General features: G+C 35.4%; 1 protein-coding gene and 1 long non-coding RNA gene across 3 annotated transcripts in view; one reads left to right on the plus strand and one right to left on the minus strand.

Moving 5' to 3' along the window:
• LOC127443691 (F-box/WD repeat-containing protein 7) overlaps positions 1–17,623 on the plus strand; it is a 252,595-nt gene that overhangs the window by 61,611 nt on the left and 173,361 nt on the right. The gene's annotated exons all lie outside the window — the stretch shown is intronic.
• Positions 3,830–7,910, minus strand: LOC127443752 (uncharacterized). The gene is made up of 4 exons (XR_007897692.1): positions 7,849–7,910; positions 7,538–7,698; positions 5,137–5,230; positions 3,830–4,206 (listed from the first exon to the last, which is right to left on the minus strand). It is a non-coding gene; the product is annotated as an uncharacterized LOC127443752 (long non-coding RNA).

Below are 17,623 nucleotides of genomic sequence, written 5' to 3' on the forward strand. Positions count from 1 at the left end.
AAAGATAGTATGAGGTGAGAAAGAAAAGAAAGTTGGGGACACCCACCCAGCCACCCATTGTCCTTGCAGTTGAAGCAAAAAAGTTGACTTACACACCTCTCCTCTATGGTGGTCAAAAGCCTTACTGTGTGTGTTTGAAGCTGCCCTAATACGTTGGAGTGGGAATTTTGAGAGACAGACAGCTTTTCATGGGTGTATGTGTTTGTCTTTGCATCTCTGCATGCACTTGGGGGAGTTGTGTGCTTGGACAGTCTTGCAGATGGTTAATAATGTATGTCTGTTCACGCTTTTGTAAATTACAGGTAAACTGATATGGTGCGGATAGGGTGAGTCTTTCATTGATGAATTTTTAAAGAGCTGCACTGCTAGAGACCGCTGGTCTGTTTATAATATCTTGCTTTGAAATGGCATGTTGAGCTGAGAGAGAGAGAAACCATAAGAGAAACGACAGGGGTAGAGAGAGGCAGACGGTCTTCTAATATGAAATGTTATATCTGTGATGAATAATGCATAAGCTCTGATCACAGTGTGTGCCACACAATATGGTTTTAAGTTTTCTTTTATTTATTTATTTTTTATCTGCAGGCAGGGCAAATGGACTAAAGGGTATAGAGTCTCTGAGGGATTGCACAGATTGCACTGCTAAGTAAGACCTAGGGCTCTATTTTTGTGAGTGTGCAAAGCGCAATGCGCTATGACCGTGCTCAACGTCTTATTGTGTGCAATTTTCATGCCAGCGCAAAGTGCAACTGGGCATGAGTGGGACTGTTTATGGTACTGTGGGTGTATGCTCACAAACTGTGGGTGTATTGTATGTAAACGAAGTGGCGCAAAGCGCAGTTTGCTATTTTCCTAAGAATTTGGTCTTTGCTTTGCCAGTTTCAGTACCACCTCTTAACTCAGCGCAAAGTCCAAATTCATTTCCTGCATTTGCAGTTTGGAGATTTCACCAGCAGGTGGTAATAAAGTTAATGTCCAAATTCTGAAAGTACAGAACATAAAATGATGTCCCTTCAATTGCTGTTGAAGCCGTTTGTTGAAACAAAAAATTGAGATTTGTGTTATGGTTTATTTTTTATATTATTATTATTATTATTATTATTATTATTATTATTTTTATGTTTATATGTATTATTATTCTTGTATATTTACAATTGTATTTATGATTTAAATTTGACTAGTAATTTTTCTACCAGTTGTCGTAGAGTGATTTGTAAGTCACTGCAAAAGGGGCTGGTGAAACAAGTTGGTGAGAGTAAAATGTTTGAATTTAAATAAAAATATTTTACCACTTTGTAATTTTTATTATATTTTCATTTCATTTGAAGTGTAATTTGAATTTAGAAATATTTTTGGTTTAATTTTTTTGTATTTCAATAAATGAATGTAATTTTCAAAATCGACCGGTAGAAGTTAAGTGCGTGCCGTTATAATCACTGTTAATACAGCAATGATTTGTGTGTCAGTAGATGAAAATGATTAATAATAATTACTTAATTTAACGGCACATACATCCAAGTTCTGACGAGAATCACATTTTCCGTGCGTATAAAAGGAGCGTGTCACTGTAATAGAAATATGCCTGACATTGCATGCTTGTACGAAAATACCAAAATTTCATGGCCATGCCCATTGACTTTGCGCTTATGACTTAAGGCTTTGCTTTGCGCATAATGCTTGCGCTCTTAAAATAGGGCCACTAGTGTGGGACTAATCCTGTTCGTAAACAACATTAAATCAATATTGACCATTCGTTTCCATAATCTTTCATAAATGTATAAACGTTTTCCATCTCTGAAGCAACGTGTCTTCTCTAGTTGGGGATGTAGCATCAACCAATAAATATCATAGTGTAACATCCCCAAAGTCAGTCAAATCCCCATAGAACAAAAGTCCTGACATTCATTATTTCCTTTAAGATTCTGTTTCACTCGTAAATTCATATTATGGATGAAATGGTGTTTCATGTTGTCTTTACCATATCCCTCTCTTGTTGAGTGATCGAACAATATGGGTTTTTTAATTAATCTGTAATATGTAGAGAGCAGGAAGGCTGATATACAGTGTGTATGTGTGTGTGTGTGTGTGTGTGTGTATATATATATATATATACACACACACTAAATAGCCAAAAGTTTGTTGACACCATATGTGCTTGATGAACATTTGATTTCAAAACCTTAGGCATCAATTTCCCCCTTTGCTGTAATAACAGCTTCCACTCTTTTGGGGAGTCTTTCCACTATACTGTATGTAGTAACATGGCTGCAGGGATTTGCTCTCATTCAGACACAAGGCTATCAGTGAGGTCAGGAACTGATGTTGATCGATGGGGCCTGACTTACAGCTGCTGTTCCAGTTCACCCTAAATGTGATCAGTGGGGTTCAGCTCTGGGCTTTGTGCAGGCCAGTCAATTTCTTCCACGCCAGACACAGTAAACCATTTCTTTATGGACCTCACTTTGTTCACAGGGGCGTTGTCACGCTGGAACAGAAAAGGGCTATCCCCAAACAGTTGCCACAAATTTGAAAGCACACAAAAGACCAAGGCATTACATAAAGAAACATTAAGATTTTTCTTTACTGGATTTAATGGGGTAACCAAATTTTTTAATTAGAAGGGGGTGTCCACAAACATTTGGCCATATAGTGTATATGATTACACACACATGGTAACTTACATTTACATAAAATTGCTAAAAATTAAATTAACTTATTTAGCATAATATTTACTCAATTTCACACAAATTTGTTAAAATAAAAAGCTGTAAAAAAACAAAAACCAAAAAACATTCTTGTGTTTAAGATAGTAGATAGAAGCTTCTCTTGGTTTCTGTTTAGTCATCCCATATACATAAAGAAATTGTTAAAACATAAAAGAAAGAAGGAATGTTAATGCATTAAAATGCTCTCATTTATTCTTCAATCCACAAAAACCCGGTGTTGTGGACAGGGTTGTGAGGGTTACTTTTAAAATGTATTCCACTACAGATTACAGAATACATGCTGTAAAATGTAATTTGTAACGTATTCCATTAGATTATTTAAAGTCAGTAACATAATAAAACTACTTTGGATTACTTCTTCAGCACTGATTTTTTTTCACTTGTTTTGATTATAAACAGATTAAGAAAATCTGCCAGTACAGTAAGAAAAAATGCTTATCTTATGCAGTGTTGCCTCTTAAACAAGATATCACTATAAAGTTCTGAAGTCTGTTGTACATAACACATTCAAAGCTTAAGGGAATACAGGTTCAATACAAGTTAAACTCAGTGGAAAGCATTTGTGTCAGTGTTGATTACCACAAAACTTTTTTGACTCATCCTTCCTTTTCTTTAAGTGAGGCACTTACAATAGAAGTAAATGGGGCCAGTTTTTGGAGTGTTTAAAAACACTGTAAACCCATATAAGTTCTGCTAACTTAAAAAAATGTGAGGCAACTGATTGCCTTTACTTTTACAAGTATCAAAACTTAAGTCTCAAGTATGCATATCTTGTTTTTCTCAGAAACTATAAATTAAAAGAAATGATTTTGGTCCAGTCAAAATATGCAATTACTAATGTTTATTTTAATTAACCACAACTCAAAATTAAAATTTCTGCAAATTTAATATATTTATAAAACTTAAAATATTTATTTTTGAAATCATGAATATGCTTTGTATTAACTTTTTAAGCCATGTTAACTTAATTATTAAACTATATAATTTTAGGTGATTTGTGCTAGTAGTATTACTTAAAAATGTTTTGCAACTGCCTTACAAAATGTGAAAATTTGCAACTTAAACATAAAATAAATAAATAAGCAAACTGCATGTAGTAAACGTATTTAATATAAAAAGACAAGGTACAATTATTGACCAAACATGAGGCACAACACTGAAAAAAATAAATAAATACATTTTTGACGGTAACTGAATAAATTGTCTACAGCTGCATTAGTGTTGCACATCTGTCAACGTTAAAACCTTATAAAGCCGTCTCTAAAACTCTTTTGGGTAACTCAGATCCAATTCATAAATCAGTTCAAATGTAAAAGAAATCTGAAAAGCCTGGGCAGGTGTGTGATGACTTCACTTTGAAGAACAATGACATTTCTGACCAGATTGTAATGAATTACAGCATACTTTTCAGATTTCTCTGACCACTGTTAACAGGGCAACTGGTGAATATCCAACATTTGGTTCTTCTGAATCTTCAGCCCTGAAATGCAGAAATAGAAAAAAGTGGCAAAATTAAAGAACAATTTATTAAAAACTGTTTCATAAAACACACCTACATAAAAGAATAGTTCACACAAAAATTATGTCATTATTTACTCCAGACCTGTATGACTTTATTTCTTCCATGGAAGACAAAAGCTTTGCTTTTGTTTTTTTGTTGTTTTGTTTGTTTTTATTTTTTATTTTTTTTATAAATCATCTTCTTTAAAAGGATAGTTCGCCCAAAAATATAAATTCTCTCATTTACTCACCCTCATGCCATCCCAGATGTTTATGACTGACTTTCTTCTGCAGAACATAAATGAAGATTTTAGAAATATATCTCAGCTCTATAGGTCCATACCAGGCAAGTGAATGTGACCAAAACTTTGAATCTCCATAAAGCACAAAAAGGCAGAATAAAAGTAATCCATAACTCTAGTGGTTAAATCATATCTTCAGATACAATAAGCAGATCAACAGATCAATATTTAAGTCCATTTTTATTACAAATCTCCACTTTCACATTCAGATGTGAAAGTGAAACTAAACGGGCTTTCAGATGTAAACGTGAAAGTGGAGATTTATAGTAATAAAGAACTTAAATATTGATCGGTTTCTCACCTACACTAATTATATCATTTCAGAAGACATGGATTTAACAACTGGAGTCATATGGATTACTTATGCTGTTTTTAACTGCTTTTTGGAGCTTCAATGTTCTGACACCCATTCACTTGCATTGTATGGCCTAACAGAGCTAAAATACTCTTATAAATATTTGATTGTGATCTGCAGATGAAAGTCATACACATCTGGGATGGTATGAGGGTAAGTAAGTAATGAAAGAATTTTCATCTTTGGGTGAGGTATTCCTTTAAGTTTAAAAAATGGCTAAATGATTTAGAAATGTGTGAATAAAGTAATTTACCCCACATGTTTTGAAGAATCTTGAGGCGTCTTCTCTCAGCAGCACATGAAGTACATGAAGCACAGTGGTTCGACTTGTGTGGACACTGTTGATCCTGAAAGTACATTTTTAATCTAGTGTTAAATGTTGAACATGTTGAATGTGTTATTCACCCTAAACATTGTTAATTATCTAAAATCCTTCAGTTCCCAACCCAAATTAATATCTTTTGTAACCTTCACAATAGTCTGAAGATAGGAAAGCTTAGGCCCAGATGGAATCTGTAGACATTTAGCTTTTTCCAAGCAAATTTTTGGGGAAAATCTGTAGAATTTTGTGGATGGGATTTAAACATGGTAAAATGAACCTGAGAGTACCTTACTCTTTAGGTTGCTAAAAGCATCACACCATTAGCCAAACTATTTCACAAAAAACATGCAAGTGATGGGGAATTTGTAGAACATTTAAGAAATGAGAAGTGTTGCAAGTCTGCTAGAGGTCTGCAACCCGACCAGTTTATCAGGTAGGGGTTTGGGTTTGTAATTAATGAAAAAATAAACTGACTTACTGAACTTGTTTTGCGCATGCACTCTCGCTCACAGACGTGTGAATGGATGAGTTAAGGGCCTTTCACACCGAATGTGTTTTTGCGCGCATCTGTTCTATTTTCCCATTGTTTAAACACATGCTGGACGAATGTCTTTGACATTTGCACAATGTCTCGCTTTTTCTTCAGCGTCTCGCACAGGACCGGCACATTTTAAACATGTCAAGTTAAAAAGAACTTCAGATTTTCAAAAACGCATGTTGAGACACCGGCGCTCTGTTTTATTCTTTGCGTTGCGTATAGGTTGTTTTTAGCACAGTTGTCACAAAGATTAAACAATCTGAACAAGTACAGGCTGCATAGAGGTGACTGTTGCATTGTTTCATATTATTTCACATTGTTCTGCACCAGGTGAAGTTTCAGCACATAAACGATAAGGCACTGTTTTTTTTCTCCTTCTGCTCTAGTGTACTAAGGGGCTGCCATGCCTTGTTAAAACTGTATGTTTACTGTTTCAGTACTGTTACAGATGTTGCCTATATGCTTACTTAAAATATAGCTTATTGCAACAGTACTTGCTAGGAGAAGAAATGAGATATTAAGCGATTTCGGGTCTGGTTCGGGCTTAAAATCTGATGGTATTGGCCGGGTAGGGTTGGGCCACACAGTCTCGGGTACGGGTTGGGATTAATTTTAAGGCCTGTGTAGACCTCTAAATTCTGCTGAGTTTTCTGCGCGCACAGATTCTGTCTGGTCTTATAAACATTCTAACATGACATGTTAATACAACTTTTCAGTACACTCACCATTAAAGGGATAGTTCACCCAAAAATGAAAATTCTCTCATTTACTCTCATGCCATCCCAGATGTGTGTGACTTTCTTCTACTGAACACAAACAAAGATTTTTAGGAGAATATCTCAACTCTGTAGGTTAATTCAATGCAAGTGAATGGGGGACCAAAACCTAAACTCCAAAAAGCACATAAAGGCAACATAAAAGGTAATCCATACGACTCCTGTATTTAAATCTATATCTTTTGAAGTGATCCAGTAGGTTTTATTGTAGGTGAGAATAGACCAAAATATAATGACTTTTTCACTATAAATCTTCATATAGCGCCATCTAGCACTGTACAAATGCATTAAGCACCAGGAAGTGTAATCAAGCTTGAAATCATGATTGTGCTTAGAGATTGCAATGGCAAGATGTACAGTAAAAAAGGGGTTTTATTTTGGTCTGTTCTCACCCAAAACCAACTGGATCACCTCAGAAGACGACGATTAATCCACTCGAGTCGAATGGATTACTTTTGTCAACTATCATTCGCTTGAATTGAATGGACCAACAGAGCTGAAATGTTCTGCAACAAAGAAAGTCATGCACATCTGGGATGGCATGAGGGTGATAAAATTATGAGAGAATTTTCATTTTTGGGTGAACTAATCTATACGACTCCAGAGGTTAAATATATCTTCTGAAGCGATAGTTAAAAATTTTTTTTAAAATATTATAGACTTAAATATTGATCTGTTTCTCACCCACACCCATCATATCACTTCTGAAGACATGGATTAAACCACTGGAGTCTTATGGATTACTTTTATGCTGCTTTTATGGACTTTTTGGAGTTTTAACATTTTGGTATCCTTTCACTTGCATTGTATGGACCGACAGAGCTAAGATATTCTTTTAAAAATCTTGTGTACAGGAGAAAAGTCACACATCTGCGATGACATGAGGGTCAGTAAATGAGAGAGGTTTTATTTTGGAATGAACTGTCCCTTTAAGTTTGGGACAGTCTCAAATTATTCTGTGTAAAATCAAGGTCTGTTGAACCACAGAACAATATTAAACAACTAAGACCATTAATACCTTTAAGAATCAAGAGAAATCTCAGTAAGTTCATCAGAAGTCTTTTCCGACTCCAGTGCCTTCTGACGAGATATAAAGTCATCAGCAAAGACTGTGCTGATCAAGTTCTGCGTACGTGTGTTTGGTAGATTCTGGTTTGTGAAGTGCTACTCGGCAAACACCTGAAACAGAGATAAGAAAGGCTAGTTACATTCACAATGGATTGAAAGACATCCCTCTAAATGATCAAACTTGTGCATGTACACAACAGTTTATGTTGCCCATTTAGATCAAATAAAGAAATTTGGCTATTTTACAGTAAACACACTTACTTGTTACTTCGGAAATTTGTACCATGCAAACAGCTAAGTACATCCACCTTGTTCAAACTAGGGCAGGAAACTAGTCCAAACAAGTCATTTGAGCTCTCAAAATTCTTTAGAATGGGGAGAACAATGAATAGCATATAAGTCTATCAGTTAAATTACACAACAGTAACCTTAAAAAAAAAAATATATATATTTTTTAAACTAAAGAATCACAGGCTAACTCCACTACACAAAAATTCCTCAAAGTTAAAATGCTAGTAAAATGTCAAAATTGTACCTCTGTCGATACACCGAGGAGCTGCTTAAGTTAAGCACGTGCTGCATCATTTAAAATAAATATCCTGTAGACAGACAAAACACTCTTTAGATAACTGTTGCTGTTCATTTTGTATTCTGCATATCCTAAAATATCATCATTAAACTGAAATTAAACTAAGAGGTTACTTTAGTTACCTAACTTGCTGTATGTCTCCTTCCAACATTAAGTACTGTTTGGAATATTTATCTAGATACATCTAAATTTAATATTTGTGTAGTTCCCATAATACAAAAATAATAACAGATGTTATGATTGAACTTGAAATGACTTTTGAATCCACTTGGACAGCAGCGAACATCTTGATGGAGGAAAAGTGCACGCTCAGAGACAGCATCCAAGCATAAGCATGTGTTTGAACAGAAGTATAAAAGTCCTCTAATTAGAAACTACATGCATGTGAACCTTAAATACATGCAAACCGATTTTGTCGCATATGGTGCAATAAATAAGTAGATATTATGTCCAAATTAATATGCACGACAATAAAGGTGTCTGTTCCATTTCAATATTTTAATGTTTTTAATGTACTTGCTTTGCTTTGCACATCACATAAAAATGTTAATTGATTCTTTCAGTACACAGTAAGTTCATTTTGTTCATTCAGGCCATATCCTTTTTAATTGGTGTTATACGTTGTATTTTAGAATGATAGTGATAGGGAAATGTAGTGATGGGTAATTTATGCTTGATTTACATATCATATAAATGTAAGGAAGCGTAAAACAGTTATTTTTTTCATTTAACTCTATGGTTTTACACAGGTTTTTATAACATGAAATGCACTTATTTAACAATAAATTCTTTAATTCAAATGTTGTGATAAAGTGAAAACTAAATTGTATCAGATTTTGACTTAACTGTCTCATAGGATAGTCAATACCTGTTTTTTTCAGTTTATGTAAAGTAGTGGTTCAGTTATGCAAAATGACAAAATATTTCTTTAGTCATATATTTTATTGCAAGTATACATTTTTAAATGTATTATTAACAGTATTTTTATGTATTTGACAGTGATATATCGCCATAACAAAAGCAATTATTTGTAAAACTATAGAAAATTGTAACTTTTTTCAATAAAGAATACTTTATTTTTACGGTTAGTTTTGTTAAAATTGTCATTTAAAAGCTGTAAAAAAAAAACTGATATTTAATGTATTCCATTTATACAGATTTTTTGTTAAATCACGTGACATTTCGATAAACAGGTTTATTCTTGTAACTTTAATACAATTGTCCTGTAATTTTGAAATACAGGGTAAAATGTATTGGTTAAAACTGTTAAAAAAAAAAAAAAAAGCAGTGCTTAGGCACTTGAAACCATTCTTCCATAAGTAACATTTTAGTTAGTGTTATTATTTGTTGAGGTTTTGAAGCTGGTATTGAGAATCATCAGATTTCACTAACGACTACTGAAATTTTGGTATTGTGATAATGTATAGCCTTTATTTTGTATGGTAGATCTTGCTTCAGTAACATGATGAAAATATATCTCATTCCATAGAAGTGTGAGCACGCCTCTTGGAGCAACGTGAGGTGGCTTAAGATGCTAGTTTGTGAGTGAAACTAATGTGCTTGTTGTTTTGAGTTGAGAAATTTCAAACGTTATAACTCATGACTATTCGATATGTCTGATGTAAATGATGGCGATGGAGGCTTTCCTTTATTTGAATACCATACGTAACCTAAAATAATTATCATATGACAATAGCTTCCTCCCCTACTCAGTGCAGTTTACATTTCAAGTTCAAGGAAATCCAATAAATGCATGATGTTTCCAAAGTCAATGAGTAATCATGTTAAATAATCATGATCTCAATATTGACCAAAATAATCGTGATTTATGATTTTTGCCATATTCGAGCAGCCCTAATTTTAATATGCAATTTCGATTTTATTATTATTAGTTATGACATAGCGGCCATTTACATAGCGCACTTACATATATAAGCCCTTTGACTTTAAAGTTGCTTTCTCGTGCGGATTCAGCGGCAGCAACAGACCGCTTCCAGAATTTGTCAGAGGGACAAAGTTTTTATCCAGGTTGATATAATGCATATTTCAGAGCTCCACAGGAGTATGCACTTCACTGGAAAAATTGTTGGATTCATGTACGTTTTGTAAGGTTTGTAAATTAAATTTAAGGTTAATGTTTGTTATTAAAATTTGCGTATTTGTTGACTGTTTCTGATATAATTTAGTAGTGTTTGCCTTTGTCATAAGACAAGACAGTTAAAAGTTATAGTGAACTGTTGAGGAGACAAAGGGAATCATCAAGAGCTTGTGCGCTTCTCCTGAGCCAGCGGTACTGTTTAATGAGACTGTTACTGTCTACTATTGATGTAATAAAACGAACTGTGAATGGTCATTTACATGCCTCAGACGGCTCCTTCAAATGTAAATGAGTGATTTTCAGCACTGTCGCAAATTGCAAAACGAATTGGCCAAACGGGAAAATTTATCGGCCGAAGCGGATAATTTAAAAAATGCCTAATATTGACCGATTTATCGTCCACTGCGATATATTGGTTGACCACTACTCTTGTCCAGGTAAAATGTGTTGGAAGCAATGAATCATATGTTGATGCAAATCCACTTCAAGGAAGAAAATGCCACCATGTGGATTGCTGGCATGGGACGTGTTTGCTATGTCAGAATGTTGCAAATCAAGGCTGTATTTTTCTGCCATACAAGTTATGTTCACTGCATTTGGTGTTCCATTCAATCATGCTTATCAATACCTATAAATACATTACCTAAACCATCTTAATGTTTCCCTTTCATTCACTCTTCTATTCATTCCTCTTTAATAATTCAAGCTTTTCTTTCATGGTTCACAGGAGAGGCCACTGACGGCAGCCATTTAGTCTGCACGGCTCCACTGTGCTCCAGTGCTGCAGCCTGTCCGTTTTTATACACCCTCTAGTGAGAAAAGGCGTTTTGATACACTCCTTTCAAACCTTAAAACTACTGTACACACAGAGGCCCATTTTGAAGAACCAAGCCAATAGATAGAGAACCTTCATAAGCAAAAAAATTAGTTTATTAACTTTGCTTTACCTTTTTTAAATGTTTTACTTTGACGTAAGCAATCATTTAGTATACATATCTTTAATTTGATGGCCTTAACCTGCTGGTTATAGGCCCTGATGACCAAATGACTGAATTGGATAGACACCAGTTCAGAAAGACAAGTCTTTTTGTGGCATTCCAGTGCATCCATTTGTGGGTCAGTGCCACCATAAGTGTCATAGATGGGATCACAAGTGTCATAGTTTTGGATCTGTTTGCAAGCACTGACTTTGATCAACATGTCCAAGTCCTTTTGTTCTCAACTTGGCCTAGCAGACAAGTCTTCTGAGCTGATCACTTGATGTCTTTACAATAGAGGAAAGGGGTGTGTGAGTGCAAGTCTGCTCTCTAATGTGATGTAATATGCAGTAATTTGACTGTAACTTAGTTCTGTATACACCTAATTAATGTTCTGCATTTTTTTTTGTTCATTCTACCACATAGCATAGATGGATGTGTTTCAGGATGAAACACTCAGACACAAACTTCATTCTTCATTACGTGGCTATTCCACTTCTCTTTTACTGATGGTCAGTACAACAATAGTCTGCATTCCACCTTACATCAGAAGTGTGACTTGAATTTTAGGGCACCTTAGGTGTGTTTCATGTCCAAAAATGCTGTATAGCTCACTAGGTTTTCAGGCACAGCCCTCTTTGTCTATTTCTCTCACTCCAGTCCACTAAAAAATGTGCAGTCTTACTCTGGTCATATTCTCATTCATGTTTCAGAAGTGTTGTTTGAAAATGGAATACAATCCACAAACAGCAGTAGGCCCACCCTGCCCTGCTTTGATTTCACTCTTGAGTGCCAGTGGAGGGCATCGTTTCTGTGGTTTCACAGTGCTTGGTTCAGAGTTCCATTAGAGGGCAGTACATGCAGATACATACAGGCACATTTTCTTAATGAAGAAGGAGAACAGTAGAGCTTAAAATATTTCTAGTGATAATGGATGGATTCAAACAGCTTTTGTTTTTAATAAACTATATACTTTTTTAAGAAATGTAAGATTAAAGTTAAATTTCCCATTGATTACATTTATACACTTACTGGAATGTAATTTTGTCTTTAATATAGCATCCATGTTTTCATCTCACATTACTGTCAACCTCTCCCTCTATCTATATTTAGGATTATAGCTTTTCCAATTTTCATGTTATCAAAACTTAAGGAAATACAGTTTAATATGTAAACTCTTAAAATATTTAGTTTCGGTTAATGCATAATAGTTCTGAACAGGCCTACCCCAACCCCATTTTGCTCTCTCATTGTGTTAGTCCTGGCTTGTTTACCTGGCATCAGATATGCTGAAACAGTGTTCTGGTCTGTTACGCTTAGAACTTGATCAAGCGAATAATGACTCTAAACCCATTTAAATTTTATCTTTGTTAATTGGCAGTGTGCATTAGGTGAGAGAGCAGCGGACACTTAATGAAATGCCCACCTGTACTGAACTTAATGAGGGGAGGAGAATATCAAACATTGTGTTTAGCGGTATCGCTGCTTTTTAATGGAGGGCATGCAATTAGTATTGTAATCAGTATTGTTCCCCATGCCTGGATTGGAAAAGCTGGCTCAACTTTAAAAGAACCTTTAAACTTCAGTGAAATTTAACCCATTAGGCCAGCACAAAGTAATAAATAATTTTCACAGTTGAGAAAGGCTTGCTTGTAGAGATTTAAATGTAGAGGTATTGACTGATATTACTTTATTACGACTTATTTTTTCACAGATCCAATTTTGAATAACTTTTTTCTCCTTTTTGACACTAATAAACGAATAAACATAGATGAACAATATATCGGCAGCCAGTGTATTATAGGTAACTGGGAAAATCCAAATATTATTATCGCAGCAATAGTGGAATTACTGCCAGTATCTTTGCCGATAATTTGTTATGGTTTATTTGCTTGCGGCTGAGAATCTTCGACTGCCTGTAGTTTCTTTCCTTAAGACAAGTACTCGGGCTCTCAAGCTACAGTGTGCGTCTGACCGTGAGAGCCAGGCCTGTGTTGCAAGCCAAACTCCTATTGCTCTGTGAGGATTATTTCAACATCTGTGCACCTTGTTACATTGTTTTGGAGCTTGTTTTAATCAGGATCATCTGCTGTAAGTAACGATATGCCATTTCTCATTTTCTGTTTGTTTCATGAGACAATAAACAAAACTGTGTCAAAAACATGTAGGTAAGTTACTTGAGGGCAATAATTTTTGCATATTACTTCATGAAACAAACAGAATATAGAAAATAACATATTGTTACTTAAAGGAAAGGATCGCTATTAAAACAAGCCCCAACACAATGTAACACAGTGGAAAGATCTTGAAATAATCCTCTTGGAGCAACGTGAGGTGGCTAAAGATGCTAGTTTGTGAGTGAAACTAATGTGCTTGTTGTTTTTTATGAGTTGAGACATTTCTAAAATTATAACTCATGACTATTCGATCTGTCTGATGTTTTTACCTATTCCCATTATGATTTTAATCATAGTTCATTAGTTATACAATGGAACATTCACAGATGAGCACCGTTATAAGTGTCTGTGAATGAGACGCGCATGTTCACAATTAAAATCAAAAACATAACACACAAATCACCGCTGTTCTCACAGTCTGGATGCTATTATATAATATTATACCATGTATACAGAGATTAGGATTAGTATTGTGTGTTTTGCTGTTTAATTTTCGTCATATGCTGTTAATTTATCACCTCTGTTACATTCAAGTCAGGGAGGGAAAAGAGGACACAGGAAACTTGGGATTGAACTCAAAGGTATAACTTAATAAACAACTCAAAGGGCTTTTCAGCAGTACACACTTTAGCTAAACGCAACACAGTCTCTTTCAGATGGGTAGCCCTCTCTTTCTCTCATCTCTGGCGTGGTCCCTTTTTCCATCGCTCTCCCCGGTGCTTACTGCAATCAGAGGTGTTAGACATTATAGTGCTCAGGTGTGTGTACCCTTACTGCTTTCCCTCTCTCCGGACGAACGCTTGACCACACCCCTGACTCCACAGCCTCATTTTGGTTTTAATGGATTAAATCTGTTAGAAGTTCATTATTCTCTCTCTGTTAGCGATTCATCAGGATTACCGAAAATACTCATAAATGGGCACCATATAATTTATGCAAGTGTTTTGTCATTTATTTCTCATTCAAATCAGCTTACATCTGTAATATGGGTACATTTCTGGTTCATCTGGCAAACCTTAAATTGCAGCAGTTAAGAGTTAATTATTTAGCTAGCAGTTCTAGGTTAAAAGATTAAAAATTAAACCGTAATAAAAAATGAAAAAAATTGTTGGGTTTCGGTATCGATATCGGCCACAATGAGATGTGAATTATCGGTTATCAATATCCGCCTAGAAATTCCATATCAGTGCATCTCTAATAATATGGGACCTCAACAACAAAAACATATTCATTATGAATAACAATAATAGATCTAATTATATCATAATCATGCCAAGTTGTTTTGTGATCTGAACTTTTTGTTTTGGGCTGTGTACAGTGTATTCAAAGTATTCAGACCCCTTCATTTTTTTCACATTTTGTTATGTTGCAGCCTTATGCTAAAATGCTTTATTATTTTTTTCACATCAATCTATGCTCCATACCCCATAATGACAAAGCAAAAACCTGAATTTTGATAACTTTGCAAATGTATTAAAAAGTAAAAAACTGAAATATCACATTGTCATAAGTATTCAGACCCGTAACTCAGTACTTTGTTGAAGCACCTTTGGCAGCGATTACAGCCTCAAGTCTTTTTGGATATGATGCGACATGGTTTGCACACCTGGATTTGGGGATTTTCTGCCATTCTTTTCTGCAGATCCTCTCAAGCTCTGTTAGGTTGGATGGGGACCGTCATTGGAGCGCCATTTTCAGGTCTCTCCAGAGATGTTTGATTGGGTTCAAGTCTGGGCTCTGGCTGGGCCACTCAAGGACATTCACAGAGATGTCCCTAAGCCACTCTTGCGTTGTCTTGGCTGTGTGCTTAGGGTCATTGTCCTGTTGGAAGGTGAACCTTCGGACCAGTCCAAGGTCCTGAGCGCTCTGGACCAGGTTTTCATTAAGGATATCTCTGTGCATGATGCTACCTCCACCGTGCTTCATCGTTAGGATGGTATTGTGCAGGTGATGAGTGACGCCTGGTTTCCACCAGACATGACGTTTGGAATTGAAGCCAAACAGTTCAATCTTCGTTTCATCAGACCAGAGAATCTTGTTTCTCTCAGTCTGAGAGTCCTTTAGGTGCTTTTTTTAATATGTCTTGTACTAAGGAGAGGCTTCTGTCTGGCCACTCTGCCATAAAGCCCAGATATGGGCTTTGATATGCATTTTCAGCTGTGAGACCTTATATAGACAGGTTTGTGCTGAATAAAAATGTAAGTAATTTATGCATGCAATGCATTGTTTCCTGTTCCTGATATTGGGTGCATGTCTTTAGAGACCCACCAAATGCCATCTCTTATAAGTAGACCTGAAATTGAAGAACCGATAACAGATTAGCAGAATTATTTTTGAAATCTCTACTTTTATGTTGTGTTTTGCATACAAATTTGATTTTGCACATGATTTTGGTGTGACGCTGTTGGGAGTGTCAGGTCATGAATCTTCCATACAAGCGTGTGCTTGTGTCTGAGTGTGCAGGTGTTCAGATAACTTAGATTCACACTGCAGCATATCGGCACAATCAGTCTAATAAATGGCATGTAATCATCCCCCCCTCTGCTCTTGGCTCACTCTTGCTGTTGAGTTAACACAAACCACTCGTTTTGATGTTAGCACCAACAGGTGTGCTTCAATGCCTGCCAGTATACCAGCTGACTCTTAGACTGAAGCCACCCATTCAATGGCACAGGTTGGAAACCATTGGGCTCGATGCTCATTTTGTCCATAGAGACATTTACCTGCAGCAATCTTTAAAGTTGTGCTGCTGTTTTTGTTTTTTGCACAGTGTTTTTGCTCATTTGCAAATATTATAAATGTTCTCTGCAGCACACAAGCATTTTGATATGTCAGTTTCTCTGGTTCCCATACAGCTTTTATTCTGATATGTTATGTTCAATCCACATCGTAACTTGAGATTTATTAAAACCATTCTAGTTAGTTTTTTTTAAAACAATGTCTCTCTCTTAAATTGACCTTGCATATCTATTTTATTAAACACTTTTTCATCTACATTCAGCACACTTGCTACACCTGTCTAAGGTCATTTGAAGTGGTTGTCTGTGAATGTGAAATCACCCAACATAACTTTCACGCACAGTTGTCTTTGCACATAGGTTACTGCTTTTGTTTGGAAATTATGTCATGAGTGTGTCACATTCCTGATTACAGGAAATTGATAAGACTCACCTGGAACAATGGGTGTTGTTGTTAAAACAGTGGTGTAATTTTTCTGAGCCGTTGCCGCCTTCCACCTGGACTTCTTGAAATGATTAAATATAGCTATTAGCTATATATAAATTGTTTATAAGGTGTTTGTTTGCTCACATTTTTGTTAGAAATTGTAAAAATCTAGTCATACGTTAATGTACTGCTCCTCTGTTTTATAGTCTTTACAATCCCTCCTTTTACCACTGTCACTTGCATGTATTTCATCCATCCCATCTCACTTGTTTATAGAGTAATCTGAAGGTCTCTGTGTCTCTCTTTGTCTCTTTCTCACTCTCAGTGAAATCCACACTATGAGAATTTGGATCACACTGGATCGATTTGAAAGCAGGGAGCTGACAGAGTGAAAAGCAATATTCATAAATAATGTACACAGAACACAGCATGATCTTTCACCTCTTCTCATTGTCTCTGCAGAAAAACTATAGGCCATCCTATCTTTAAAAGCTTTAATCTGAAAATCTGAGTCACTGCTTTAAAGCTGCAATTTGAAAATCCTGTTTAGAACTGGGCTTTTTTTGTTATAAACACTTTCTATTAGGGCTACACGATTATAGCAAAAATAATAATTGACGTTTATTGCCCTTGATATTGTAATTGTGATTATTAATGTCGATTAAAATATTAAATTACCGTGATGTCACAAAGTAAGCAAGTAGCAGATTTCAATGGTGGATATGAGCTGCGCTCCAGTTTCTTTTCGGCATCTTTTAAGCATTAAATATTGTAATAATGTTTGTTAATGTTAGGCCAAATAAAAATAATTGTAAATGGATATCTGTGCTATAGAATAAATTAAATTATTGCTAAATTACTTATTAAATTATTAGTCCACATACAATAAATAAAAATGACAATCAATATTCAGACTTATTAACAGCCGATTTAGTTGACCAAATTACTTGCATTCAGTAAGCCCTTTGGTGGCGAGACAGGGGACCATTCATCCTGTTAGATCTTCAATGGTGATCCTGTTCATGTAAGA

The sequence above is a fragment of the Myxocyprinus asiaticus genome, chromosome 7 (genome assembly GCF_019703515.2).
Source record: "Myxocyprinus asiaticus isolate MX2 ecotype Aquarium Trade chromosome 7, UBuf_Myxa_2, whole genome shotgun sequence".
Taxonomy (NCBI): Eukaryota; Metazoa; Chordata; class Actinopteri; order Cypriniformes; family Catostomidae; genus Myxocyprinus; species Myxocyprinus asiaticus.